The 27,521-nt window shown below is 43.5% G+C and overlaps 1 protein-coding gene across 2 annotated transcripts in view; it reads right to left on the reverse strand.

The window, feature by feature from the left end:
• Window positions 1-23,268, reverse strand: part of AOPEP (aminopeptidase O (putative)) — a 613,303-nt gene extending 590,035 nt beyond the window's left edge. For both annotated transcript variants that reach the window (XM_077474816.1, XM_077474818.1), the window contains exons 1-2: window positions 23,136-23,268; window positions 22,959-23,056 (exon numbers count right to left, since the gene is read on the reverse strand). The gene's annotated coding sequence lies outside the window, so the exon portion shown is untranslated. The remainder of the gene's footprint in view (window positions 1-22,958; window positions 23,057-23,135) is intronic.
• Window positions 23,269-27,521: the final 4,253 nt, after the last annotated feature.

The following is a 27,521-nucleotide window of genomic DNA, read 5'->3' on the forward strand; positions in this document are numbered from 1 at the left end:
TACAAGAATTGCATTTCCATGTACTGTCTACGAACAGATATAGTGAGTGCAGGGTCCTGGGTTTCGTAACACTATAATAGTGAGCACAAATATTGTCTTTACTATTCTGCTTTTCTTTGATGATATTCACAGTTTTCCTGCAAAGAGACACATCCTATGTATGTAATGTCCTTGTGCGACTAAACCTAGGCTTTAGGAATGTGACCAAACAATCATTTTTAACCAGTAAATAATGATAGAACGCATGTATATTCATTTTCAAGAAAACCCATAAAAGGTAAAAGTAAAGAAGGCTACTTAACTTTGTTGGTCTCAAACTTGATAATTGTATTCAGATAGTCTTTCCGCCCATACACAATACACAAACTCAGAGCAGACATAGATTTGAGCACATTTCACCTGCCATCTAGTGTACATAGTTGGTAATGCATTCAGGCTTGCTCAATAGGGCAGTGTAAAGAACAGGAAAGTGCAAAGGGCAGTAGATCATGGTAGCTGGTTATTATCAAGTCTGTTAAATGTGAATGGTTGCTGCATCTTGTATATTCCACTGCTCTTTGCACGGTCTTAGTAAAAACATGAAACTGCCTATGTGGACGCCTTTGAACTACACTTTCTTCAGTTCTAGTCTTTGGCTCATTTACAGTCTTTTTTACATACGCAGAAAATCTACTTCAACCAATAAAACCAGAATATTCCCATACACAGTCTGATTATTAGGCAGATTAAGCTAACTATGTAGGGCCAAGCAAAAATAAAGAATTTACAGTATGTAATTTAAGCAATGTGCTGTGAATAGGATTAGCTTGTCTCACATGGATTACTAATTGAAACAAAAAGGTAGATGACACAGCCCAATGCTTTTTTCTCTCTGGTTGCCATATGCCGCTCCAACTTTGAGAAAGCGCAGGCGCGCAAAACATGTAAGTTTGAAGTTGGCAGGGCAACACTTCCCTGCACAAAGCTCTCTGCCTAAGGAACAGCTGCGCCGGTCGTCGGCGCCACGTGGTTCGCTGGAGTCCCGAGTCTCGAGACTCCCTTCACCATGGTTAGCGCAACACAGAGTTCCGGCCGGATCCACATCTCCCAGCGTGCACAACGCCATCTACTTGAGCTCCTGACCGCCTCGATCGGCATCTGCTCATGGACAGTCACCCCCACTGGCTTGCAGAGCTGCAGCGACCCTTCACATTTTTCCTGACAGTGAATTTTACTCAAGAATACGTCCCATTACTGGCGTTCTGTGAGCCCTTTCACACAGCACTATCACCCCACTCCGGACATTGGAAACTAAGAGTCCATTAACCCCTTGAGCCCTGGCCGGTTTGGTGGTAGTGCTTTTTATATATGTTATATTTTAAGTATTATCTGCATAAGGTCTGCCAATCAGAACTGTGACCGGTTTCAACTGCGGATTGACATTTGTTGCTCAGATCCCAGGAGGGGTCTGATGTCTTTGCTAAAGTGTTTTTTCATAATTTACAATAAATAACTTCTATGTTTTAACATTTAACGGTCCCTCTAGTGTGCTGTTTTGTTATGATTTATGTTAAGACCCGAGATGATGGAGAATGGTTTAAGTATAGCATATAAGTTGGGAAGAGTGGTGATCGGGGACGAGACCATCAAAATGTTGTCTGCAAAAAAGGACACATTTATGTTCACCATTACCGCATTCTATACCTCTAGTGTCGACAGAGGAACACATTTCATTGCTAGCGGCTCTAGGCCAAGACGAAAAGTAGCGGGAACAGCGGACAGCCCAAGGCCCCTTTCACACTGACGATCCGTTCAGGCCCGCCTGTCAGTTTTTCAGGCGGACCTGAACAGATGCTCCATAGACCTCTATGGAGCGTCAGATGTCAGCGGTGACATGTCCGCTGACATCCGACCCGCTCCGATCCGAAAAAGTGTGACGGAGGAAAAAGCTATTTTTTCCCATCCGTCTGCGGATCGGATCGGGTGACGACGGACACTGCGGCCCGTCGTCATCCGATCTCCCATAGGGGAGAGCGGCGCTGCAACAGGTCTGTCCCTGCGTAGTGTGCAGAGACTGACCTGTCATCCCCCTGAGCAAACGGATCCCCGCTGAGCAAACGGATATCCACGGGGTGGATCAGCAGTGATCCGCCCCGTGTGAAAGGACTTCAAGTCATTTTTTTCAGGGCCAGTTCACACCAGATGCAGTTCTGTGTGCTTTATTTTCTGCACTAAAAATGCATGCACAGTGTTTTCAATGTATTCCAGTGGCTCTAGTTCACACCATGCAGTCAGTTTTCCGGTGCAGAAACTGACCGGAAACTGACTGCATGGTGTGAACTAGAGCCACTGGAATACATTGAAAACACTGTGCATGCATTTTGTGCAGAAAAAAAGCACACAGAACTGCATCTGGTGTGAACTAGCACTCACTCAATCAACCTGCTGTTTGAACAGAAAAAATAAAAAAATAAAAAAGAGAAGTATCATTTATGGGCTGCCCAAGTGTACATCAAACCAAAAGTTTTTTAGTTTTTGATAGTGTGTGTGTGTGTGTGTGTGTGTGTGTGTGTGTGTGTGTGTGTGTGTGTGTGTGTGTGTGTGTGTGTGTGTGTGGGGGGGGGGGGGGGGGGGGGGAGTAGAGACTTTCCCTCACTTACTGTCACGGTTTCACCAAAACAGGAAGTGAGTAAAAAAAAAAAATCTCCAACAACAAAAGACAAGAAATATTATTTTATTTGTTCAGTAGAACAGAGAAAGGCTAGATTGTATTGAAAAAAAGAAAGGAGTTTGGGACTTTTAATGAGGTGCATAGTGTACAGTAAATACTTGATAATTACATTAAAAACACATTTGTAATATATACATACACACAATACAATGGGATATAGTATAGGTCAACAATAGACAATGTTGAGAGCAAAATATATGTTGCTCTTAACTATATATATATATATATATATATATATATATATATATATATATATATATATATATATAGTGTGTTATGATCCAGCCAAATCATGATGAATATGTTTAAATTACTCAAACGAATAAGTGTAATCATGAATATATTTTAAAATACAGTGGTACCTTGGATTACAAGCATAATTAGTTCCAGAAGAATGCTTGCATTTTAAAGCACTCGTATAATTAAAGCAAGTTTCCCCATAGGACTCAATGGAAACTCGGATAATTAGTTCCAGGATCACTGCTAGTGTATGCAGTAGCGCATGTGGCCAGAGGTGGGGGGGGTGCCGGAGACACTCAGGAGATTTGGAAACCACTCGGAGATGCTCTGGCCACATGCAGTCTTTGCAAGACAACGTTCGCAAACCAAGTCAGGATATAAAAAAAAAAAAAAAATAGCTTGTATTGCAAAATGCTCATAAACCGCGTTATTCTGAGGTATTACTGTATACAATGGATATAAAAAGTCTACACCCCCCTGTTAAAATGTCAAGTTTTTGTGATGTAAAAAAATGAGACAAAGATACATCATTTCAGAACTTTTACCACCTTAAGCCTAGGGCAGTGATGGTGAACCTTGGCACCCCAGATGTTTTGGAACTACATTTCCCATGATGCTCATGAACTCTGCAGTGTAGTGGAGCATCATGGGAAATGTAGTTCCAAAACATCTGGGGTGCCAAGGTTCGCCATCACTGGCCTAGGTTCACACTACTGCGATGCGATGTACTGCAATTTTGATCCTTTTTTGTCCTGTGTGAGGTGCGAATTTCCCTTGCATTTTGAGGTAGACAGGTGTGAATTTACTGCGATTTTACTGCAAATTTACAGCAAATTTCAGGAGGGAGACAGTGAACAATTCTCAGATGTGAACTGTTTGCTGCGAGTTTACTGCAAGTTCAGTTGAATCCTATGAAGATAAAATTCGCACTGCATCATAGGAATTCGCATCGCACCCGCAGTCAACACACACAAGACCTTTTATTTTCTCGCACCAAATTCGTAACGCATAGATGTGAACCAAAGCCATGGAATACTATACTTTTTACATGACCTGCAAATCTGTGTGTTCCTAAACACATTAAACCCGCTGCAATTTCACATCATTGTGAACTCAGGCATAATGTGACCTATAAACGGTACAACTCAGTTGAACAACAAACTGAAAGTGGAGGGAAGTAAAAATAAAAAATAATATGGTTGCATAAGTGTGCACACTCTTAAACTAATACTTTGTGGAAGCACCTTTTGTTTTATTTATTTTTTTGGGATATGAGTCTATCAGCATGGCAGAATTTGTCCACGCTTCTTTGCAAAAACACTCCAAATCCGTCAGATTGTGAGGGCATCTCCTCTGCACAGCCCTCTTCAGATCACCCCACAAATTTCCAATTGGATTCAGGTCTGGGCCATTCCAAAACTTTTATCTTCTTCTGGTGAAGTCAGATTTGGATTTATGCTTTGGGTCATTGTCATGCTGAAAGATGTCATGCTGAAAGATGTTCTTCATGTTCAGCTTTCTAGCAGAAGCCTAAAAAGGTTTTGTGCCAATATTGACTGCTATTTGGAACTGTTCATAATTCCATCTATCTTGACTAAGGCCTCTGTTCCAGCTGAATAAAAACAGCCCCAAAGCATCTGCCACCACCATGCTTCACTGTGTGTACGGTGTTCTTTTGGTAATGTGCAGTGCAGTTTTTGCACCAAACATATATTTTAGAATTTTGTCCAAAACGTTCAACCTTGGTTTCATCAGACCATAACACATGCTTTTGGGAGACTTCAGATGTGTTTTAACAAAATTTAGCTGAGCTTGGATGTTTTTCTTCGTAAGAAAAGTCTTCCATCTTGCCACTCTACCCCATAGCCCAGACATATGAAGAAAATGGGAGATTGCTGTCACATGTACCACACAGCCAGTACCTGCCAGATATTCTTGCAGCTCCTTTAATGTTGCTGTAGGCCTCTTGGCAGCCTGCCTGACCAGTTTTCTTCTAGTCTTTTTATCAATTTTGGAGGGACTTCCAGTTCTTGGTACGGTCACTGTTGTGCCATTTTTTCTCCACTTGAGGTCGACGGTCTTCATTGTGTTTCATGGTATATCTAATGCCTTCGAAATTCTTTTGTACCCTTCTCCTGACTGATACCCTTTAACAGAGAGCCTTCTGATGCTTTGGAAGCTCTCTGCGGACCATGGCTTTTGCTGTAGGATGTGACTAAGAAAATATCAGGAAAGACCTACTATAACAAAAACATATAAAACTATAGTGCAGCGCTAAAATATACACACACACACACACACACACACACACACACACACACACACACACACACTTCATATAACAGAAAAATATGAAAATAAAGTTCCACGCAAGCACCAATATTAACGTGTCCATAATAGCGCTGTAATGAACAATCATGCAGGTGACATGATAAAAACCTCCACCTCTTGAGACACTAGCAGCTCACCTCCCAACGCAGACCCTAGGAGAGACAGGGTCACAAACGCTTTCCCCTATCGGGATGTATATGGAAAACAACACCAGGCTGAGCTGGTAGGAACGGATCACACTCTCTCTGCACTCCAGACTCCTCCAATTGATATGGACAATATCTCCGGTGACACAATGGATATGCAAATAAAAATATATATAGTGCTCTCTGCAAGTACGGGCTTTATGATAATTAAGGAATAAAACTTACAAATAGGGCACTGTAACCCAGTGCCAAGTATACAGGCATGTGTAAAGTGGATCAGCAATGGCCGCAGGTGACGTCACGTGCTTCCCTTCCGTCCTCATGCATTACATCCCCAGGGGGCAGGACTTTGATAAGGAAATTACATCAGGCACCCAGTTTAAATAATGTAGGTCAGTAGCTATGGAAACAGAAAGCCACACCACATGGTACAATACCAGGGTGGGTCTCCACTCTCCCAAGAGTCCCCAGGAAGTGTCCACATACAACGGAATGATATATATATCCGCAACAAAAAGCTTGTCAGGACAAAACTTCTATTGAATCAATAGGCATTGAAAATATATATATGTTTAAAAACTTTGGAAAATTCTCCATGCCACAAGTGACACGGACTGTAATCAATAAAAAAATAATAATAATCTACATCAAGGCTCGACAAAACCCGGGCGCCCGGTCGCATTGGCGACTAGAAATAGCGACCTCGCGCCTGGGGCAGCACAGCTGGGGGTATCCTGTCTCTGTGGACCCCCCCAGCGTGATCGCGTCGGGCCGTTCCGCCGGCGGCCGAAAATTTAGGCCGCGGCTTTGAGGCCTTCTGCGGTCCTATGATTCCTTATGGAATCTGGCGCCCTCTTGTGGTCGCTGTTGGTATGACAAACCAGCAATGCTAATGAAGTTTCCTCTGCCTGTTTTATATTACCTGCCTCTTCCCTTTATTTAGAACCCCCTAAACATTATATATATTTTTTATTCTAACACCCTAGAGAATAAAATGGTGGTTGTTGCAATACTGTCTGTCACACCGTATTTGTGCAGCGGACTTACAAGCGCACTTTTGTTGGGAAAAATAATTTAGTTAATAAAAAAATAAGACAACAGTAAAGTTAGCCCAATTATTTTTTATATTGTGAAAGATAATGTTACGCCGAGTAAATTGATACCCAACATGTCACGCTTCAAAATTGCACCCGCTCATGGAATGGCGACAAACTTTTACCCTTTAAAATCTCCATAGGCGACGTTTAAAAAAATTCTACAGGTTGCACGTTTTGAGTTACAGAGGAGGTCTGGGGCTAGAATTATTGCTCTCGCTCTACCAATCACGGCGCTACCTCCTATGTGTGGTTCGAACACCGATTTTATATGTGGGCAGGACAGGGCGCGTTTAAAAAAAAAAAATTCTGCTTATTTTAACTTTTTTTTTTTTCCACTGTTCTTTTAAAAAAAATGTTGTGTCACTTTTATTCTTATTACAAGGAATGTAAAATCCCTTGTAATAGAAAAAGCATGACAGGTCCTCTTAAATATGAGATCTGGGGTCAGAGAGACCTCGGATCTCATATTTACACTAAAATGCAATTGAAAAAAAAATTGTCATTTGAAAAAAATAAATAAAATGTCCCTCTAAGAGCTATGGGCAATGACTTGGAGACGGGGGGGAGGGGCGGCGACGGCGCTGCTATCTTCCCCTCACTCGTCTCCGTGTCAGGCCAGGGACAGGTCCGGATCGCCGTCACGTACCTGGCTCCTAACTTTTTAAGCTGGCTCCTAGATTCCAAGCAAATTTGTCAACCCCTGATCTACATATACTAATATATAAAAATAATATTTAAAAACATGTGACGTCATTCCATGGCCATTGCCCCCCCCCCCCCCTTCCAGTGTTTAGTGACCCTCTCAATACGCCAAAATCTAAGACCCTGGAGATTTTGTTCATAATGCAGTTTAAAATGTCATTATGGGTTTTTAAACCTTTATTGAGACATTATGGCGTATTGAGACATTATGGGTTTTTAAAACTTTTTTAACCGCTTAAGAACGGGAAAGGATTTGCCCCTTAATTACCAAGCCTTTTTTTTTTTTTGCGATACGGCACTGCGTCACTTTAACTGACAATTGGGCAGTCATGCAGTCAAATGTTGAAAATTTTGAAAAAAAAATATTTTTTACGTTTTGCTATAATAAATTTCCTAAAAAATGTTTTTAAAAAACAAATTTCTTCATCAGTTTATGCCAATATATATTGTTCTACATATTTTTGGTAAAATCGCAATAAGCGTATATTGATTGGTTTGCGCAAAAGTAATAGCAACTGCAAACTATGGGAAAAGTTATGGCATTTTTAATTTATTTTTTACTAGTAATTGCGGCGATCTGCGATTTTTAGTGGTTCTGTGACATTGCCGCGGACAGATCGGACATTTTTGACACATTTTTTGGACCATTGAAATTTATCCAGCAATCAGTGCTATAAAAATGCACAGATTACTGTGTAAATGTCACTGGTAGGGAAGGGGTTCACACTAGGGGGCAATCACGGGGTTAAATGTGTGTTCCCTCAGTGTGTTCTAACTGTATAGTGATAGGACTGACTGGGGGAGGAGACCTCTCCCCTGACAGAACAGGGATTTTTGTGTTTACAGCCACACGCGTCGGGTCCCCCGCTGACGTCTCTTAAAGGGGACGACGATGGGGATTTGCGCAGCCGTGCCATATTCTCTCAGTATATCTGCGTGAGGCAGTCGGCAAGCGGTTAAAGTAGTACTAAAAGCCAAGACTCCACAATCCCCCCCGCCCCCGTATATAATAATTTTAAATATAATGCACAATACTGGTAAAATTTTACTTTTAATGTAATTGTAATGCCTTCCATTACCTCTAGTACATTAGCCTCCACCTTCTCTGGGTTCAGATGCTGATCTTTCTTGCACAGAGTCTTTAAAGCAGGGTTCCACTTATAAAAAAAATATATATAATAATAATAATAATAATAATAATAATAATTAAAAGTCAGCAGCTACAAATACTGCAGCTGCAGACTTTGAATAGTTGGACACTTACCTGTCCCAGGGTCCAGCGATGCGGGGGAACGAAGCCCGGCTCGTCTCCCCCTCCTTTCTGCAGCACCGGCATTGTCACTGTGGGCGCCTGGAATGCGCAATCCGCGCTGTGACAGGCCCGGGCAATCATCTGGGACCTGTGACGTGTCCCAGATGATTGCAAAGAGGAAGGGGGTAGAAGTGATTTTCCTTCCGGCACCACGGTGCCCCAGGAGGAAGTGGAAGCTGGAACCCTCTAAAAAAGAGGGTTTCTGCCCCCCCGCCCCCCCCCCCCCAAATGTGACATGTCAGGGAGACACTTTCCCTTAAAGCGGAATTTCCATTTTTGGATGGAACTCCGCTTTAAAGAATTTTTTTTTTTTGCACAACAAAAATTTTATACTTATCTTATACTTAATGGTTTTGCACAGAGAAGCCCCGAGCCTCCTCTTCTGGGGTCCCCCCCATCGATGCTTCTGGCTCCTCCTGCCTTCAGAATTCCCCAATAGCAAGCTGCAAAGTATAGTTTGTATAGTATAGTATAGTATAGAGTGCCCCTATAGCAAGGTAAACAACTTCTGACTTTAGAACCATTCCCTTCCTGCCCAGGACTACATGTCCCATGAGATATTGCTCCTCACACATTCACATTGACTGAACTGTATATGTGCTGCACTGTGTATACTAACAAGTATGGATGGTGTACTGAGCTGTATTTCCTGATATGTAAACAAAAAATGCATTCTATATGCAGGCCAACTAATTGGTTGGCCGATTAATCGATTATGAAAATCGTTGTCAACTATTTTTATAATCGATTGTTTCGGCCCTATATTTGATATTTTGACCCCAAATGTTCAGCAGCTTTAGGTCTTAGAGCCGGTTCCCACTGGTGCGATGTCCAACATCGCATGTGATTCGCACCACACTGCAGTGCAAATCACATGCGATCTCAGCCATACAGATGATATGGCTGAACTTGCATCGCATTCAAACCAAACTCACACAGGACCCTTTTTTTGGTCCGCAGCAGAATCTGATTGCATGGGCGTTCTATTCCTGTTCGAATTTGCAGTTCGCACTGCGATACGTGAACTGATTTGGGGGTGTCATTAACTTTCAATTGACAATCCCAGCAGTGGATTGACAGGGTTCCCGCATCACTGCAGTGTGAACCGAGCCTTATAGAGTTAAAATTGCGCTGATTGACATCCATATACAAGACCTGCTAGAACAGCTGAACTTTATTTGGGGTTAATCAGAGGCACTTTAAGACCCCTTTCACACCGGGGCGTTTTTCAGGCGCTTTAGCGTTAAAAAAAAGCACCTGTAAAGCACTTGAAAGAAGCCTCATCTGCAATCCCAATGTGAAAGCCTAAGTGCTTTAAGTGCCCTTTCACACTGCCAGCGCCTGAAAAACACTCGTAAAGCACCGCTTAAACTAGCGGCGCTTTACCAGCCTTTTTCGAGCGCTATTGGGGCACTTCTAACCCCTGCTAGTGGCCAAATAAAGGGTTAAAAGCGCTCACAAAGCGCTGCTACCAAAAGCTTTTTGCAGGCGCTTTACAGGTGCTTCCCATTGATTTCAAAGGTAAGGGGCGCTTTAGGAGCGGTGTATTCACCGCTCCAAAAGTGCTGGAAAAAAGCTGCTTGCAATACTTTTTTTGACGCCCTGCCAGAGCAGCGCCTCTTTCAGGCGTTTTACATGCGCTTTTTTTAACGCTAAAGCGCCTGAAAAACGCCCCAGTGTGAAAGGGGTCTTAATGATGGCAGGTGTGTACTGACTCCTATTTAACATGAGTTTGAATGTAATGGCTTAATTCTGAACACAGCTACAGCCCCAGTTATAAGAGGGTGTGCACACTTATGCAACCACACATTATTTGATTTTTACCCTCTCCCCCCTAAAAGATTTCAGTTTGTTTTTCAATTGAATTGTACAGTTTATAGGTCACATTAAAAGGTAGAAAATGTTCGGAAATTATTTATCTTTGTCTCATTTTTTGACATCACAGAAACCTCATATTTTAACAGAGGTGTGTAGACTTTTTATATTCACTGTATATTGATGAGGCTCTTCAACAATACATTTTGCTCTGAAAATTATTGTCTGTTGACCTATATGCTATATCCCATTGTATTGTGTACATATATTAATTACATGTGTTTTTATGTAATTATCAAAATTACTGACTGTACACTACACACCTCATTCAAAGTCCCAAACTCCTTTATCTTTTCAATTAGACATAGGGATGGAAGAACTTACCGTAGTTGTTATACTATGTGCCTCATTTAAAGTCCCAAACCTTCCCTCCTCTTCAATACTAGATTGTATTGCTGTGTGTGATCGATCTTACTACACCTTTTCCATCACTTCTTTGCTGAAACTGTGATCCCTGTTACAGTATCCAATTTGAAATCTCTATAACGGAGCTCTAATTAGTAATAAAAGCATAGTAGGGGTTCTAATCCTTCATTATGATGGTAGTTAGTGCAATATGATGTACAAATGAATTAATTTATAGTGCCATAGCCCTTTTCTCCCTAGGAACTCAAAATGCTTTATATGTTGGTGAGGCAGTCATCTTGGGCACCCTTTGAAGAATATCAAACTAGGGCCAAGTTTAGACAGGAGCCAATGAGATTGTAGGCAACACCCCCAAAACTCCATAATCCCCGAATACCATAACTTAAATAATTCAACTAAACCATCTTTTTGGCAAAAAATTGGCCGCAGCACCTTTGTTGGTTTTCAACAATGTATTTATCATCACCTCTTTATTAAATCACATAACCATAAATTCAACCAAACAGAATTCTATCTGCTTAGTTTTTAGAACTTGAGCAGTAGCACAATTTTAAATACAAATAATAGTCCCCCCCCCAGAATCCAGGGTGACCCTACCACATATAGGTGCTCGCAACTGGGGCGGGAGGGAGGGAGCTCCGATCTTCTTGCTGATCCATAGGCATAGAGGGAAACCCCCCTTCCTGCTAACCCTATATAGCCTCGGGATAGCTTCCAGCAAATTCCCTTTCACCTGATTGGTTCTTCCAAAATTCCTTGATATCACCTCCTTAAAGGGGCCACATGCCAATTATCATACCTATTGCTGCAATGCTAGCTACACTGACCTGTGAAAGGAGGGTGGGGGTGTCCCCTTTTTCCATTAACCTACCAGCATATCTTCGGAGTGTGGTACCCCAAGGAAACCTATGCAAGCACAGTGAAAATATGCTTATAGTGTCCTGACCAGGGCTGTAACGCAGACGTGCTAACCAATAATAGAAAAAAATGATTCTGCATTCATGGGTATCCATTTTAACCTCTGATTGAATTGCTGTGTTTTCTTTGAATTAATATTTACCTAAAATAATACACAGGAGTAGATTTCTTTATGCTCATGTACCCCCAACAAGGTCAGAGTAAAGAGCAGACTAATCAAGCCTGTCATTGTACTCGCCAACGACTATTTTGTTCAAATTACATTTTTGAGATGTCTATCATAAACACAATAGAAACTAAGTATAATAATTTTTTTCAAAATAAGCAAAAACATTTTGCTACCAAGGTAATTGAAATGTAGCAGAGATATTTTGCAAGGCTAATTTAAAAGTGAAGTGCACTTTACAGGCACTACATGATCCTTTCAGTTTTACCAATTAGACAGCAACGTAAGCAATGACCATGTTCAGGGTACAGCGCCATAAAGGAAATGATCAGGTATCCAATTACTATAGCCAAACAAGTGAAAAATGAATTCTACATGGACGACAGCAAAGGGAGATGGTAGTTTATTCCCCAGGATAAGAGAAGATGCATGTGTAATATAACAATCATATAAAGTAGATTTAGTATTTACAGAAACAACATTTACTACAATGCATGTGGACACATTATAATTATATATGTGTGTGTATATGTGTCCACATGCATTGTAGTAGCCTGTCGCCACTTGCATGTATATTATATATTATATACACGCAAGTGGCAACAGGCTCATATACACCCAATGGGTAATGGGAACATGCAGAAAGCAGCACATTTTCTACTGCACGTCAACACAACCAGTTGGCAATATTAGCCCAATATTGATATTAGAAGGCATTTTTCCCATGCCTACGTATGACTGTGCTGAAAAAAATGCAGAACAATGCACCCCCTAGCTAAAATCCTGTGCTTGCGAAACTTCCTCTTCTGTCTTAGGGTTGCCCCTTTTTTAAAGAATACTTCTATGAATAATGAATTCTGCTACTCAACAGTACATTAAAAAGAGGGTACAGCTATTAAAGTGGTTGGAAACCCTTTACAACCACTTTATACTACAGGTAAGCCTATTATTAGGCTTACCCATAGCTACACTGAATATCTCCTAAACCTGCATGGATATCCCTGAATTTACATGTGAGGACGTTATCGGCACATGCACACTTAAGCAATGGCACATACGTCTTTTTGTACTGTGCCGTTCCGTCAATCACATCGCCGGAGCCGCGATACCGAGAAGCAACCCCCCCCCCCCGGAGCGGCGAACAAGGACTGCTGCGGGGGCTTCAAACTCAGGTAAATAATTCATAATGAGCTAGTATGCTATGCATACTAGCTCATTATTTTTTTGTCTTGCAAGTTTCTTTTTTTTTTTTTTTAAAGGGTTTACTACCACTTTAAGTGTGTAAAATTAGGGACAACACCCAGCATTCTAGGATGGGAAACAGGAACACCTTCCAGAAAAGAATATTCACTTGAACTCCAGGAGGTTTTACTCTCTTCATGACCAAGGCCTTTTTTTTTTTGCAATTTGAAACTGTGCCACTTTAACTGGCAAATGCAAGGTCCTGCAACACAGTACCGAAATTACATTTTTATAATTTTTTTTCAGGCAAGAACTTTCTTTTGGTGGTATTTGATCACCGCTGTTCTTTTTACTATTTAAACGAAAAGACCGAAAATTTTGAATGAAATAAAAAAAAATATATATATGTACAGTGGTGTGAAAAAGTGTTTGCCCCCTTCCTCATTTCCTGTTCCTTTGCATGTTTGTCACACTTAAGTGTTTCGGAACATCAAACCAATTTAAACAATAGTCAAGGACAACACAAGTAAACACAAAATGCAATTTGTAAATGAAGGTGTTTATTATTAAAGGTGAAAAAAATCCAAACCATCATGGCCCTGTGTGAAAAAGTGATTGCCCCCTAAACCTAATAACTGGTTGGGCCACCCTTAGCAGCAACAACTGCAACCAAGCGTTTGCGATAACGTGCAATGAGGCTTTTACAGCGTCCTGGAGGAATTTTGGCTCACTCATCTTTGCAGAATTGTCCTAATTCAGTTACATTAGAGGGTTTTCGAGCATGAACGGCCTTTTTAAGGTCATACCACAACATCTCAATAGGATTCAGGTCAGGACTTTGGCTAGGCCACTCCAAAGTCTTCATTTTGTTTTTCTTCAGCCATTCGGTGGTGGACTTGCTGGTGTGTTTAGGATCATTGTCCTGCTGCAGAACCCAAGTTCGTTTCAGCTTGAGTACACGAACAGATGGTCGGACATTCTCCTTCAGGATCTCTTGGTAGACAGCAGAATTCATAGTTCCTTTTATCACGGCAAGTCTTCCAGGTCCTGAAGCAGCAAAACAGCCCCAGACCATCACACTATCACCACCATATTTTACTGTTGGTATAATGTTCTTTTTATGAAATGCAGTGTTCCTTCTACGCCAGATATACTTGGACACACACCTTCCAAAGAGTTCCACTTTTGTCTCATCGGTCCACAGAATGTTGTCCCAAAAGTCTTGGGGATCATCAAGATGTGTTGTGGAGAAATTGAGACAAGCTTTGATGTTCTTTTTGCTCAGCAGTGGTTTTCTCCTTGGAACTCTGCCATGCAGGCCATTTTTGCCCAGTCTTTTCCTGATGGTGGAGGCATGAACGCTGACCTTAACTGAGGCAAGTGAGGCCTGCAGTTCCTTGGACGTTGTTGTGGGGTCTTTTGTGACCTCTTGGATGAGTCGTCGCTGCGCTCTTGGGGTAATTTTGGGCGGCCGGACACTCCTGGGAAGGTTCACCACTGTTCCATGTCTTCGCCATTTGTGGATAATGGCTCTCTGTGATTCGCTGGATTCCCAAAGCTTTGAAAATGGCTTTATAACCCTTTCCAGACTGATAGATCTCAATTACTTTCTTTCTCAATTGTTCCTGAATTTCTTTGGGTCTCGGCATGATGTGTAGCTTTTAAGGATCTTCTGGTGGACCTTACTGTGTCAAGCAGCTCCTATTTAAGTGATGCCTTGATTGTGAACAGGTGTGGCAATAATCAGGCCTGGGTGTGGCTAGAGAAATTGAACTCAGGTGTGGACAACCACAGTTATAGTATGTTTTAACAAGGGGGGCAATCACTTTTTCACACAGGGCCATGATGGTTTGGATTTTTTTTCACCTTTAATAATAAACACCTTCATTTACAAATTGCATTTTGTGTTTACTTGTGTTGTCCTTGACTATTGTTTAAATTGGTTTGATGTTCCGAAACACTTAAGTGTGACAAACATGCAAAGGAACAGGAAATGAGGAAGGGGGCAAACACTTTTTCACACCATTGTATATATATATATATATATATATATTATTTATTTATTTATTATGTTTTACCTTGATATAAAACATATCCAATTTAAAAATGTAAAAAAAAAATAAGCTTTCTTCATAAATTTAGGCCAAAATGTATTGTGCTACGTGTCTGTTAAAAAATAAAAATAAAACACAAAAAAAAAAAAAAAAAAAACAGTAAGGAGTATTGGTTTGTGTGAAAGTTATAGCATCAACAAAATGACGGTATATACAGTATACAGGAATTATTTTATTAATACTAGTAATGGCGGCGATCAAAGACTTGGGATTGCAATACTGTGACAGGAAATCGGACACTGGGTGGTAACTGACATCACCAGTGACACTAATACAGTGATCAGTGGAATCAGCCACAGGGCATCTCTTTTTTTAGATTTGCATGTATGGAATGGAAAAAGTGTATTTACATTTTTTTAATAGAGTAAGCAAAGGATGAACCTCTGCCAGGTCTTTATTGCTAAACAAAAAGAGTAACTTCGATGAGAGCTGGATCTCTAGTAAAGTTAAAGTGGTTGTAAAGGCTGAAGGTTTTTTACCTTCCTGCATCTATGCAAGAAGGTAAAAAACCTTCTGTGTGTTGTTCCCCCTTATACTTTAAGGCTTTGGTCTCTCTTTCTCCTCATTGGCTGAGACACAGCAGCGGGAGCCATTGGCTCCCACTGCTATCAATCATAGCCAATAAGCCAATGAGAGAGTGGGGGGCGGGTCTTATGGACACATAGAGCTAGGCTCAGGAGCAAGTACGCACCAGTGCTCCCATAGCAAGTGCTTGCTATGGGGGCACTGGTCGAGGTGGAAGAGCCAGTAGAGCCAGTGGGGGACTCGAGAATAAGAGGATTGGAGCTGCTCTGTGCAAGCCCACTGCACAAAGCAGGTAAGTTTAAAAAAAATAAAAAATAAAAATAAAAAACACACATCATATAACAAACAACACAAAACCTTTAATATCAATTTAAGTATCCAATAGGGTGTCTCATCTGGTGGGAAGGGTTTCCTTTAGGCAGTTCGTCAGAAATCAGAAGATGAAGTTCAGCTCTTATGTTAGTAATACTAGAAGTGTATGAAGGAAACGGCCTAATCAGTGCACTGGGTTCAGAAGAGATTTTATTTGACTCATACAAAACAAAAACTATTGCTTTCTGGGAATTCCAACAGGCCCCCCGTCATCAGGGCTTGGCAAATATTTATGATGTCGAACTAGTGACGGGAGCAACTCTACAATCCAATCTGTCTTCCAGGATATATTTATTTGTTTTATACTGTCCACAACAAGCTATGCTATTTTAATCTTCATAAAGCCATGAATAAGGGAGGGCCTTAGAACCCCCAAAACATGCCAGATTCAACTACGAGGTGGATGCTATTGGCTACTGAACTTCCTTTTTCTAGTCCCATCGTATGTGTTGTACGTCACCGCGTTCTTATGCAAGACAGCTTGAGCGAAATCCCGCCGGAATTCCGTCAGGAAAACCATCAGAGCTTTTTCCGACCAAAATTCTGATTGTGTGTATGGGGCATAAGTTGGTGAAGTAAAATTTGAAAAATATATACATAAAACTATTTTTCAGAAATAAAAAAAAAAATTATAATTAGCATGTGCTTATGTAGTCACCCCCTTTGTTACGAAGCCAATAAAAAGCTCTGGTGCAACCAATTAATTACCTTCAGAAGTCACATAATTAGTGAAATGATGTCCACCTGTGTGCAATCTAAGTGTCACCTGATCTGTCATTACATATACAGACCTTTTTGAAAGGCCCCAGAGGCTGCAACACCTAAGCAAGAGGTACCACTAACCAAACACTGCCATGAAGACCAAGGAACTCTCCAAACAAGTGAGGGACAATGTAGATAAGAAGTACAAGTCAGGGTTAGGTTATAAAAAAACAAATTATCTATCATAACCAAATGGAAAGAGCATGGCACAACAGCAAACCTGCCGACAGACAGGCGCACACCAAAACTCACAGAGCGGGCGAGGGCATTAATCAGAGAGGCAGCACAGAGACCTAAGGTAACCCTGGAGGAGCTGCAGAGTTCCACAGCAGAGACTGGAGTATCTGTACATAGGATGACAATAAGCCGTACGCTCCATAGAGTTGGGCTTTATGGCAGAGTGGCCAGAAGAAAGCCATTACTTTCAGCAAAAAACAAAATGGCACGTTTTGAGTTTGCGAAAAGGCATGTGGGAGACTCCCAAAACATATGGAGGAAGGTGCTCTGGTCTGATGAGACTAAAATTTTACTTTTTGCCCATCAAAGAAAACGCTATGTCTGGCGCAAACCCAGGGCCGCCATCAGGGGGGTACAGGCAATACTGTTGTAAGGGGCCCGAGCATCCCTAGAGGCCCGGCTCCCTGCCTCCCTCCAGCAGCACATGAAATTAAACTGCTGCCCACGCGGTGCCCGCAAAAGAGAAGGAGAATGAAGGATACAAGCCTGAGCCTCCATTGCCTATCACTAGCACACACACCCCCCCCAACCCCAACCCCCCCCCCCCCCCCCGGGCAGCTGATCAAGCTCAGCACTCGCTCCGCTTCCTTCTCTGCTAAAGCGGAACATGCTGGCTGCTGCTAGGCTAGATTGCAATCTGCCTGGCCGCAATTCGAGCGGGGGGTCTGGTCAGTTCGCCAGCAGGAAAGGCGGACCCAGCCAGCCCTCTCAGGCGCATGCAGATATGAGAGAGCAGCATGGAGGGTAAGTCACAGAGAGTTAGGGCGTGCTGCTGCCTGTGCCCCCCCCCCCCCCCCACAGATTCAAACTCACTCACTTATTCCTTGGTTGGGACACAGTCACCTGAGGCTGAAAAGGTAGCATCCCAGCATCATCCATCCCTCTACTATGCCCATCCACGCCCAGCATCATCCATTCCTCTCCACAATGTATGCCCATCCACGTCCAGCATCATCCATCCCTCTACATAATGTATCCCCACCCACTTCCTGCATCATCCATCCCTCTCCAGGATTCTGGGCATGAGTGGGCATACATTGGGGAGAGGGATGGATGATGCTGGGCATACATTGTGAAGAGGGATGGATGATGCTGGGCGTGGGTGGGCATACATTGTGGAAAGGGATGGATGATGCTGGTTGTGGGTGGGCATACATTGTGGAGAGGGATAGATGAAGCTGGACGTGGATGGATGATGCTGGGCGTGAGTGGGGATACATTGTGGAGAGGGATGGATGGGCTTACATTAAGTTGTAAGTGTGTTAAAATAAATGTGGTGCACCGAAGAACTCAGAGGGCGGATTCGGTGGGACGGCCACTGGGCAGGCCCTGGGGAATGTTTGTAGTCAGGGCTCGGGGGGCCCAGGCCTAAAGCGCTGCAAAATTGCTGATGGCTACCCTGTGCAAACCCAACACATCACATCACTCAAAGATCACCATCCCCACAGTGAAACATGGTGGTGGCAGCATCATTCTGTGGGGATGTTGTTCAGCAGTCGGGACTGGGAAACTGGTCAGAGTTGAGGGAAAGATGGATGGCGCTAAATACAGGGATATTCTTGAGCAAAACATGTACCACTCTGTATGTGATTTGAGTAGGGCTGAAACAACTAATCAATTAATCGACAACTAATCGATTATGAAATTAATCGATTACTATTTTCATAATCGATTAATCGGCCAGTAACAAAATGGGGTTAAAGTTAATGAATCTGATGATATTTACCCGATTGACCCTTTAATAGTATATACACTATATCTCTCCTCTAATGGTATATACAGTATATCCCCTCTAATGGTATATACAGTATATCTCTCCTCTAATAGTATATACAGTATCGCTCCTCTAATAGTATATACCGTATATAGCCTATAATAGTATATACAGTATAGCTCTCATCTAATATATACAGTATAGCTCTCCTCTAATCGTATATACAGTATATCTTCAATAGTATATACTGTATATCTCCTCTAATAGTATATACAGTATATATCCCCTCTAATATATACAGTACATCTCGTCTGTCATTCTCAGAGTGGATTCGATATTTTGCTCCCTAACCATATTAGTTGGTTATTTATATTTACCACTGCATATAGAGATATTTAAGAATAAATTACCTTTTTTTAAAACTGTACATATCAACTAAATTATACACCACACTTTTTTTTTAAGACTATTAACCGATTAATCAAAACAATAATCGGTCAACTAATCGATTATGAAAATAATCGTTAGTTGCAGCCCTAGATTTGAGGCTTGGACAGAGGTTCAGCTTCTAGCAGGACAATGACCCCAAACACACTGCTAAAGCAACACTTGAGCGGTTTTAGGGGAAACATCTAAAATGTGTTGGAATCGTCTAGTCAAAGCCCAGACCTCAATTCAATAGAAAATTTGTGGTCAGACTTAAACAAGGAGCTGGAGCAGTTTTACAAGAAGGAATTGGCAAAAATCCCAGTGGTAAGATGTGGCAAGCTCGTAGAGACTTACACAAAGCGACTTGGAGCTGTGATAGCCACAAAAGGTGGCTCTACAAAGTATTGACTTTAGGGGGATGAATAGTTATACACATTGACTTTTTCTGTTATTTTGTCCTATTTGTTGTTTGCTTCACAATAAAAAACAAAACAAAAAAAAACCCTCTTCCAAGTTGTCGGCATGTTCTGTAATTTAAATGATGCCAATCCTCAAACAATCTATGTTAATTCCAGGTTGTGAGGCAACAAAACATGAAAAATGCCAAGGGGGGTGAATACTTTTGCAAGGTACTATAAATTGTCTATAGGTGGCTACAATAGAGGAAAAAAAAAAAGTAATACTTAGTTGCTCTGTGCAACGACATTGCACAGAGCGGTCCCTTACCTCATGTTTGGCAGTTCACGACCAGAGCTGTCCCTTTCTCCCTTCTCAAGGTGCCCCTTCAGCAAGCACTGTGCTAAGGGGGCACCTGCTGTCAGTCCTGTGAGACCAGGAAGAGAAAAGAGCAAGGACGGCATTTGAGCTATGAGAGGAGTCGTAAGTGTTTAAGGAGGGGTGTGGGAAAAGAAGTAGTGCAGTGTTTTTTTTTAATGAATGCAGAGAATGCATTTAGTTAAAAAATATTTAGACTTTAAAAGCCTTTAACCCTTCCGCTGCCACTGATGTACTTTGTATGGAGGTGACATTATACACACTCCCAGTGGCTGCAGTCACTGAGAGTGTGTGAATTCTAACAAGCCAACTGTTGCTGTACAGCCTCCAAATTGCTTCCAAATACTCCCCCCCACTCCTCCTAACATGTCCCCTCCATGTATCCCAGGCTCTGCACACTCATCGACGTGCCCAGGAACAGCATAGCGGGTGCCACCAGATAGAGGGGAGGGAGCAGAGTGGGCGTCCATCCGCTCTCCTCCCCTTCTTCTTTCTGACCCAGAAGCAACATGTAAAATGTCAGTTCCTTTTCCCTAAAACAGCTCTGGCAGCGAAAGGGTTAAAAGGTTATCACCATATATGCCCATAGGTGTTGCATTAAAGGAATTTATAGGTTATCACTTCGGGGGTAACTGCGAAAGATGACTGTACATTTCTTGTGCTCCTGCTGACATTCTTGGTGATATATATATATATATACTATGTGTAGTGAAGCCGTCATCTTATATTGCAGGCGCCTGCTACATGCATTTATGTTCTTATGAACGTGTACACACTTTATATTTTTACAATTACACCCCCTATGTAATAACAAGTTCTCTTTAATGAGACATCAGGGGTCTATTAGAATCCTGATGCCTTCTCTGCCTTTCTTTGAAGCTAATGGAGCATAGAATATGCCACAGCGCCCGGGGGAAAGCGACAGTGGAACTCGGAAGTGAAGGAGCACATGTCGCCTCCGTGCTCATTCATTGAAAGGGAGATCACTAAACAGACTTTCACCTGCCATGCCGGTCCTGGGTCCACAGGTAGGACAGAAGAGCCTGGGATACATGGCAGGCTCAATTGGGCAGGGATGATAGTACCCTAAATTGGTTGTAAACCTTCACATGTATCCAGTGAAGCGACTAGCCTCAGGGGATACACAGAGGTCAAACAAATGCCCCTACATATGTTGTATCCATGTATCTGCAGTCTTCTCTTCTCTACATGCAATCAAAATCCAGAATTTATAAGCTTGTCTGAGAGTTCCAAAAAAAAAGGGGGTGAAGAGCTGAAGTTACACTATTCAGGGCTCAGAGAGGAGAGGTATGAGAGCTGATTGGAGGGAATCATGGGGTACTTTTTCGCAGTAAGTGGGCTTAAGCACCATATAGCAATATGGTGTGACCAAATCCCCATATTTTTTTATAAAGTTTTTTTGAAAATGTCTAGGTGTTTTAAATAAGCCTTGCAGGAGGTAAATGTCTTTTTTGCAGGTGTGTGCTATAATATTTTGTTCTGATTGGAGGGAAAGGACACACCCCCCTTCACACAGCACACAGGAACAGAGCTGAGGCTGTCAATCTTCTGGAGGTCCTCCCACTGTCCCCTTTTTTCTCTTGGTGTCAGAAAAACTTGTCAGAATTGATTCATGCTGATCGCAAGGGAATGTGACAGAAGACATAAATGACAACGAGTGCTCTAGATTGAGACAAATACACATTATATCTTCAAATACAGCCCTCCAGCTGTTGCGGAGCTACACGTCCCACGAGGCATTGTAAAACTCTGACATTCAGACATGACTAGGCATGATGGGAATTGTAGTTCCTAAACAACTGGAGGCCCATAGTTTGGAGACCCCTGCTATAGAGGGATATGCTTTGTACATATTTCATGTCTGAGGTTTACAACCAGTAAGCACTTCACCATAAAAGCCCACAATCCCCATTAAGGATGAGCTCAGGCGTGTTCGCATACAGCACGTGCAGAACCCACCAGGAAGTCAGCACTGCACTAATCACAAGTAGGGATGAGCTCTGGCAAGTTTGCACGCTCCACGTGCAGAGCCCGCCAGGAAGTCAGTGCGGCGCTAATCACAGGCAGTGAGACATTTCCTGATCTCTGCAGCCGCACAGATCGGGAAATGTCTCACTGCCTGAGATTAGCGCAGCTCCGCGCCGACTTCCTGGCAGGCTCTGCGCGTGGAGCGTGCGAACACGCCGGAGCTCATCCTTAATCACAAGCAGTAAGACAGTTCCCGATCTCTGCAGCCACGCATCAGGACAATGTGTCACTACACATTGTCCCAATGCGCGGCTGCAGAGTTTGGGAAATGTGTCACTACTTGTGATTAGCGCTCCGCTGTGCCAGGCGGGCTCTGCACGTGCTGTTTGTGAACATGCCTGAGCTCATCCTTAATCCCCATTGCTATCGCAGCCAGGACCGTTTAAAATCCAAGTCTACCATACATTTATAAATAGCATGGGTGTACAAGTGGTAAATAGAAATCTAATTTTCCTGTATACAAGCAGCCTGGCACCTGCATGAATGAGGCATTTGTTTTTGTGCATGCATCTACCCCAAGCATCACTCAGGCAGCCTATGGAAGTGACTGCAGACGCAGCGCCTGTGCGGACATAGCTGCAAATATGACAGGCATACACATAAGCAGCGCCTTGTCCCTGAACAGCGTGCACATTTAGAAAAAGGTATGTTCCTGGTGTAGCAAGTAGGGATGAGCTCAGGCATGTTCGCATGGTCCACGTGCAGAGCCCGCCAGGAAATCGGCGCAGCACTGTGCTAATCACAGGCAGCGAGATATTTCCTGATCTCTGCAGCCGCACATCGTGGCAATGTCTACTGCCTTGGATTAGCGCAGCGCTGCGCCGACTTCCTGGCGGGCTCTGCACATGGTCCATGCGAACACGCCTGAGCTCATCCCTAGTAAATAGTGCATGTGAATGACACAGGTATTCCTGTCAATTCCAGCTGATGCCCTTACCTTGTACTCTACCACCTGCCTTTTCCTCTGACCATAATAAAGAGATTTCTATGCAGTAGTCATCTCCAACATGTGTTCATCTTCATTCCAGGGCATCACTGTAATTATAGAGATTGTTTTTACATCCCAGCACATGAGAGCAGACAGTCCACACACATACACAGGTCCAGCACTCACCAGCTGACTGCTACTCTTTGCACTGGCTCACCACCACTCTGCAGCTGCCCCAACTTCTGGATCCCGCACACCACTAGTACAAGGTTCACATCAGCACATTCCACACGGGGGAAGCGGAGGCTGCATGTCCGTGTCAGCACATTCATCACACAAAGGTAAACAAACAGCACGCTGCCTGCTTAACTGGGCGGGGCTTTCCCACTGAGCCAGGGAGTATGATGGAGGCAGTGTGACTGCTAGTACAGGGAAGAGTACTGTCAGCTGAGGACACATTTCCTTCACAGATTTCTCTTGATAAAACATTTACATAAACAGTACTATTTCTTGTGTTATATACACTGGATATGTTTCTTTTTATTCTATGTAAATATGACAGTCATTGTCAGTATTATTTCTTATTCTGTATGAAGACTGCATAGCACCATTTTGAGTATATCACCCTATGGACTGCCCTCTAGGGGTGACAACTCTGCAGACTTCAACCTAAAAGAGTAGTATATACCAGGGGCGTACTAAGTGGGGGGGCGTGCCGCCCCGGGTGCCACACACTGGGGGGGGGGTGTCAGGCCAGCGCCCCCCTCCCCTCTCCGCAACTGAAGTGTCAGACAGCGCCGTGAGGAGCCCGAGGCACTGGCAGTGGGGGGCATTGCGGGGGGGGGGGGGGGTGCGAGCAGCACCCGAGTGGAGTGACATCTGCCGGCTCAGTGATCCGGGACCCGGCTCCCCTTCTCTCTGTGGTCGCGTCGCGCTGCCGTTCTGATCAGTCTCGGGCAGCGGCTGTCACTCACAGCCGAGCAGAGTGAAGCCGCCTCCCCCTCCTCCATGCACAGCACTGTGTAGACAAGGAGGGGGAGGCGGCTTCACTCTGCTCGGCTGTGAGTGGCAGCCGCTGCCCAAGACTGATCTGAACGGCGCGATGTGAGTCACGTGACTACAGAGAGAAGGGGATTATTGCGCCGGGTCCCGGATCACTGAGCCGGGTCCTGCACTGTAGGAGGGTCCTGCACTGTAGAAGGGGTCCTGCACTGTAGGGGGGGTCCTGCACTGTAGGGGGTCCTGCACTGTAGGGGGTCCTGCACTGTAGAAGGGGTCCTGCACTGTAGAAGGGGTCCTGCACTGTAGGGGAAGATTCTGCACTGTAGGGGGGTCTGTACTGTAGGTGAGGATTCTGTACTGTAGGGGAGTCTGTACTGTAGGGGGGTCTGCGCTGTAGGGGGGTGGGTCTGTACTGTAGGAGGGTCTGCACTGTAGGGGGGGGGTCTGCGCTATAGGGTGGAGGGGTCTGTACTGTAGGAGGGTCTGCACTGTAGGGGAGGATTCTGTACTGTAGGGGGGTCTACACTGTAGATGGGGGTCTGTATGGTAGGGAGGGGGGTCTGCACTGTAGGGGATCTGTGTAACATGCAGAGGGTCCAGAGCTGTGAGGGGCTGTGTAATGTAAAGGGGCGCAGAGGTGCAGGGTGCTGTGTAATGTAAAGGGGTCCAGAGGTACAAGGGCTGTGTAATGTAAAGGGGTCCAGAGGTTCAGGGTGCTGTGTAATGTAAAGGGATCCATGGGTACAAGGGCTGTGTAATGTAAAGGGGTCAGGAGGTTCAGGGTGCTATGTTATGTAAAGGGGTCCAGAGGTACAAGAGCTGTGTAATGTAAAGGGGTCCAGAGGTGCAGGCTGCTGTGTAATGTAAAGAGGTCCTTAGGCGCAAGGTCCTGTGTAATGTAAAGGGGTCCAGAGGTGCAGGGCGCTGTGTAATGTAAAGGGGTCAGGAGGTTCAGGGTGCTATGTTATGTAAAGGGGTCCAGTGGTACAAGAGCTGTGTAATGTAAAGGGGTCCAGAGGTGCAGGCTGCTGTGTAATGTAAAGGGGTCCAGAGGTGCAGGGGGCTGTGTAATGTAAAGAGGTCCTTAGGTGCAAGGTCCTGTGTAATGTAAAGGGGTCCAGAGGTGCAGGGTGCTGTGTAATTTAAAGGGGTCCAGAGGTGCAGTTGTGGAGAGGGGGGGTACACAGTAGTGACAAAAAGATATTGAAGGATGCAGAGGTATGCAGGGGACACGTGGGTGTTTTTACATTTTATAGTGGGGGGGGTGCCAGATATAGGATCCGCCCCGGGTGCCAAATGCTCTAGGTACGCCCCTGGTATATACAGAGTTGCCACTTTTTCTTCAAGCCAAACCCGAACACTTTAGTGGTGCACAGCAAAAAAATAAAAATTTTGCATACACTTTAGGATTGTAAAAGACCTGGGACACCTTTGGGCATTCCAAAGAGAATAGTAATCTGGTGTGCATAGTGACCTTGCTTTGTGTACTGGTCCAAATCATTTGGTGGAGTGGGGGTTATGGTATGGGGTTGTTTTTTAGGGGTTGGGCTTGGCCTCTTAGTTCCATTGAAGGGAACTCTTAAGGCATCAGCATACCAAGACATTTTGGACAATTTCATGCTCCCAACTTTGTGGGAACAGTTTGGGGATGGCCCCTTCCTGTTCCAACATGATTGCACATAGCAAGGTCCATAAAGACATGGATGAACGAGTTTGGGGTGGAGGAATGTGACAGGCTGCACAGAGTTCTGACCTCAACCTGATAGAACACCTTTTGGCTGAATTAAAGCAGAGGCTGCGAGCCAGGTCTTCTCATCCAACAGCAGTGCTTGGCCTCACAAATGCACTTTAGAATGAAGAATGATCAAACATTCCCATAGACCAGGGGTCTTCAAACTATGGCCCTCCAGTTGTTCAGGAACTACAATTCCCATCATGCCTAGTCATGTCTGTGAATGTCAGAGTTTTACAATGCCTCATGGGATGTGTAGTTCCACAACAGCTGGAGGGCCGTAGTTTGAGGATCCCTGCCATAGACAGACTAAACCTTATGGACAGCCTTCCTAGCCTTCTTTGCAGCTGTTCTAGCTGCAAAGAGTGGGCCAAATCAATTCTGAATCCTACGAACTAAGACTGGGCTGGTCAATAAAGTTCATGTGTGTGTAAAGGCAGGCACCGCAATGCTTTTGACTAAATAGTGTATCTGGCAAGATTTACAATGGTGGTGGAACCCTCCTACACATAAATACTACATTTAAACATAGTTATAGGACCTGGGGGATGAGATAACTTCTCTACACGAAGCAGCATGTTTGGGAATCAAACCCAGACACTCAGGGATGCTCAGCAGAAGTGCTAACCTCCAAGCCACAGAGCTGACACACATAGAACCTCCTACACATAAATGCACATACATACTGCATTTCTTTGGACCGGTGATGGAATTACATTACACAAGAGTTATTCTTCTTGATTTATTTTGTGATATTTGGTGTTTTTTTGTGAGTCAATGTAGAATAGTGATATTACCCTCAAATTTTGGGGAATTAAATTTTGATTTCTGATGTTGGTACACATATCACATTTTTTGGCCTCAAATTATGATTATTTGGAAATAGTAAAAAGCACAAAAAAATTATTTTAACCAGTTCCCGACTGGCGCACGACGATGTGCGTCGGTAGAATGGCACGGGCAGGCAAACTGGCGTACAGGTACATCCAGTTAAAATTGCCGCCCTGCCATCACGTGCGCCGGTCAGGATCCCCGTGAGTCTGGTCGCGGGTCCCACGGACTCGATCGTCTCACAGGGAGGCTGAACGGGGAGATGCAGATGTAAACAGCATCTCCCCCTTCTGCCTAGCAACAAGTGACACTGATCTCTGCTCCCTGTTATTGGAGCAGAGATCAGTGTTCACTAACACACAGCCCAGCCACCCACAGTTAGTAACATGCCCCCAGGACACACTTAACCCCTACACTGCCACCCCCTGGTTAACCCCTTCACTGCCAGTGTCATTTACACAGGAATCAGTGCATTTGTATAGCACTGATTGCTGTATAAATGACAGTGGTCCCAAAAATGTGTCAAAAATGTCCGATGTGTCTGCCATAATGTCGCAGTCACAATAAAAATCGCTGATCGCCGCCATTAGTAGTAAAAAAAAATATATTAATAAAAATGCCATAAATCTATCCCCTATTTTGTAAACGCTATAAATTTTGCGCAAACCAATCAATAATTGCTTATTGTGATTTTTTTTTTTTTTACCAAAAATATGTAGAAAAATACGTATCGGCCCAAACTGAGGAAAAAAATGTTTTTTTATATATTTTTGGGGGATATTTATTATAGCAAAAAGTAAAAAATAATGCGTTTTTTCAAAATGATCACTCTTTTTTTGTTTATAGAGCAAAAAATAAAAACCACAGGAGTGATCAAATACCACCAAAAGAAAGCTCTATTTGTGGGGGAAAAAAGGACATAAATTTTGTTTGGGAGCCACATCGCACGACCGCGCAATTGTCAGTTAAAGCGACGCAGTGCCAAATCGCAAAAAGTGGTCTGGTCA

The sequence above is a fragment of the Lithobates pipiens genome, unplaced genomic scaffold (assembly GCF_037356315.1).
Source record: "Lithobates pipiens isolate NorthernLeopardFrog02 unplaced genomic scaffold, aLitPip1_a1.2 Scaffold_13, whole genome shotgun sequence".
Lineage (NCBI taxonomy): Eukaryota > Metazoa > Chordata > Amphibia > Anura > Ranidae > Lithobates > Lithobates pipiens.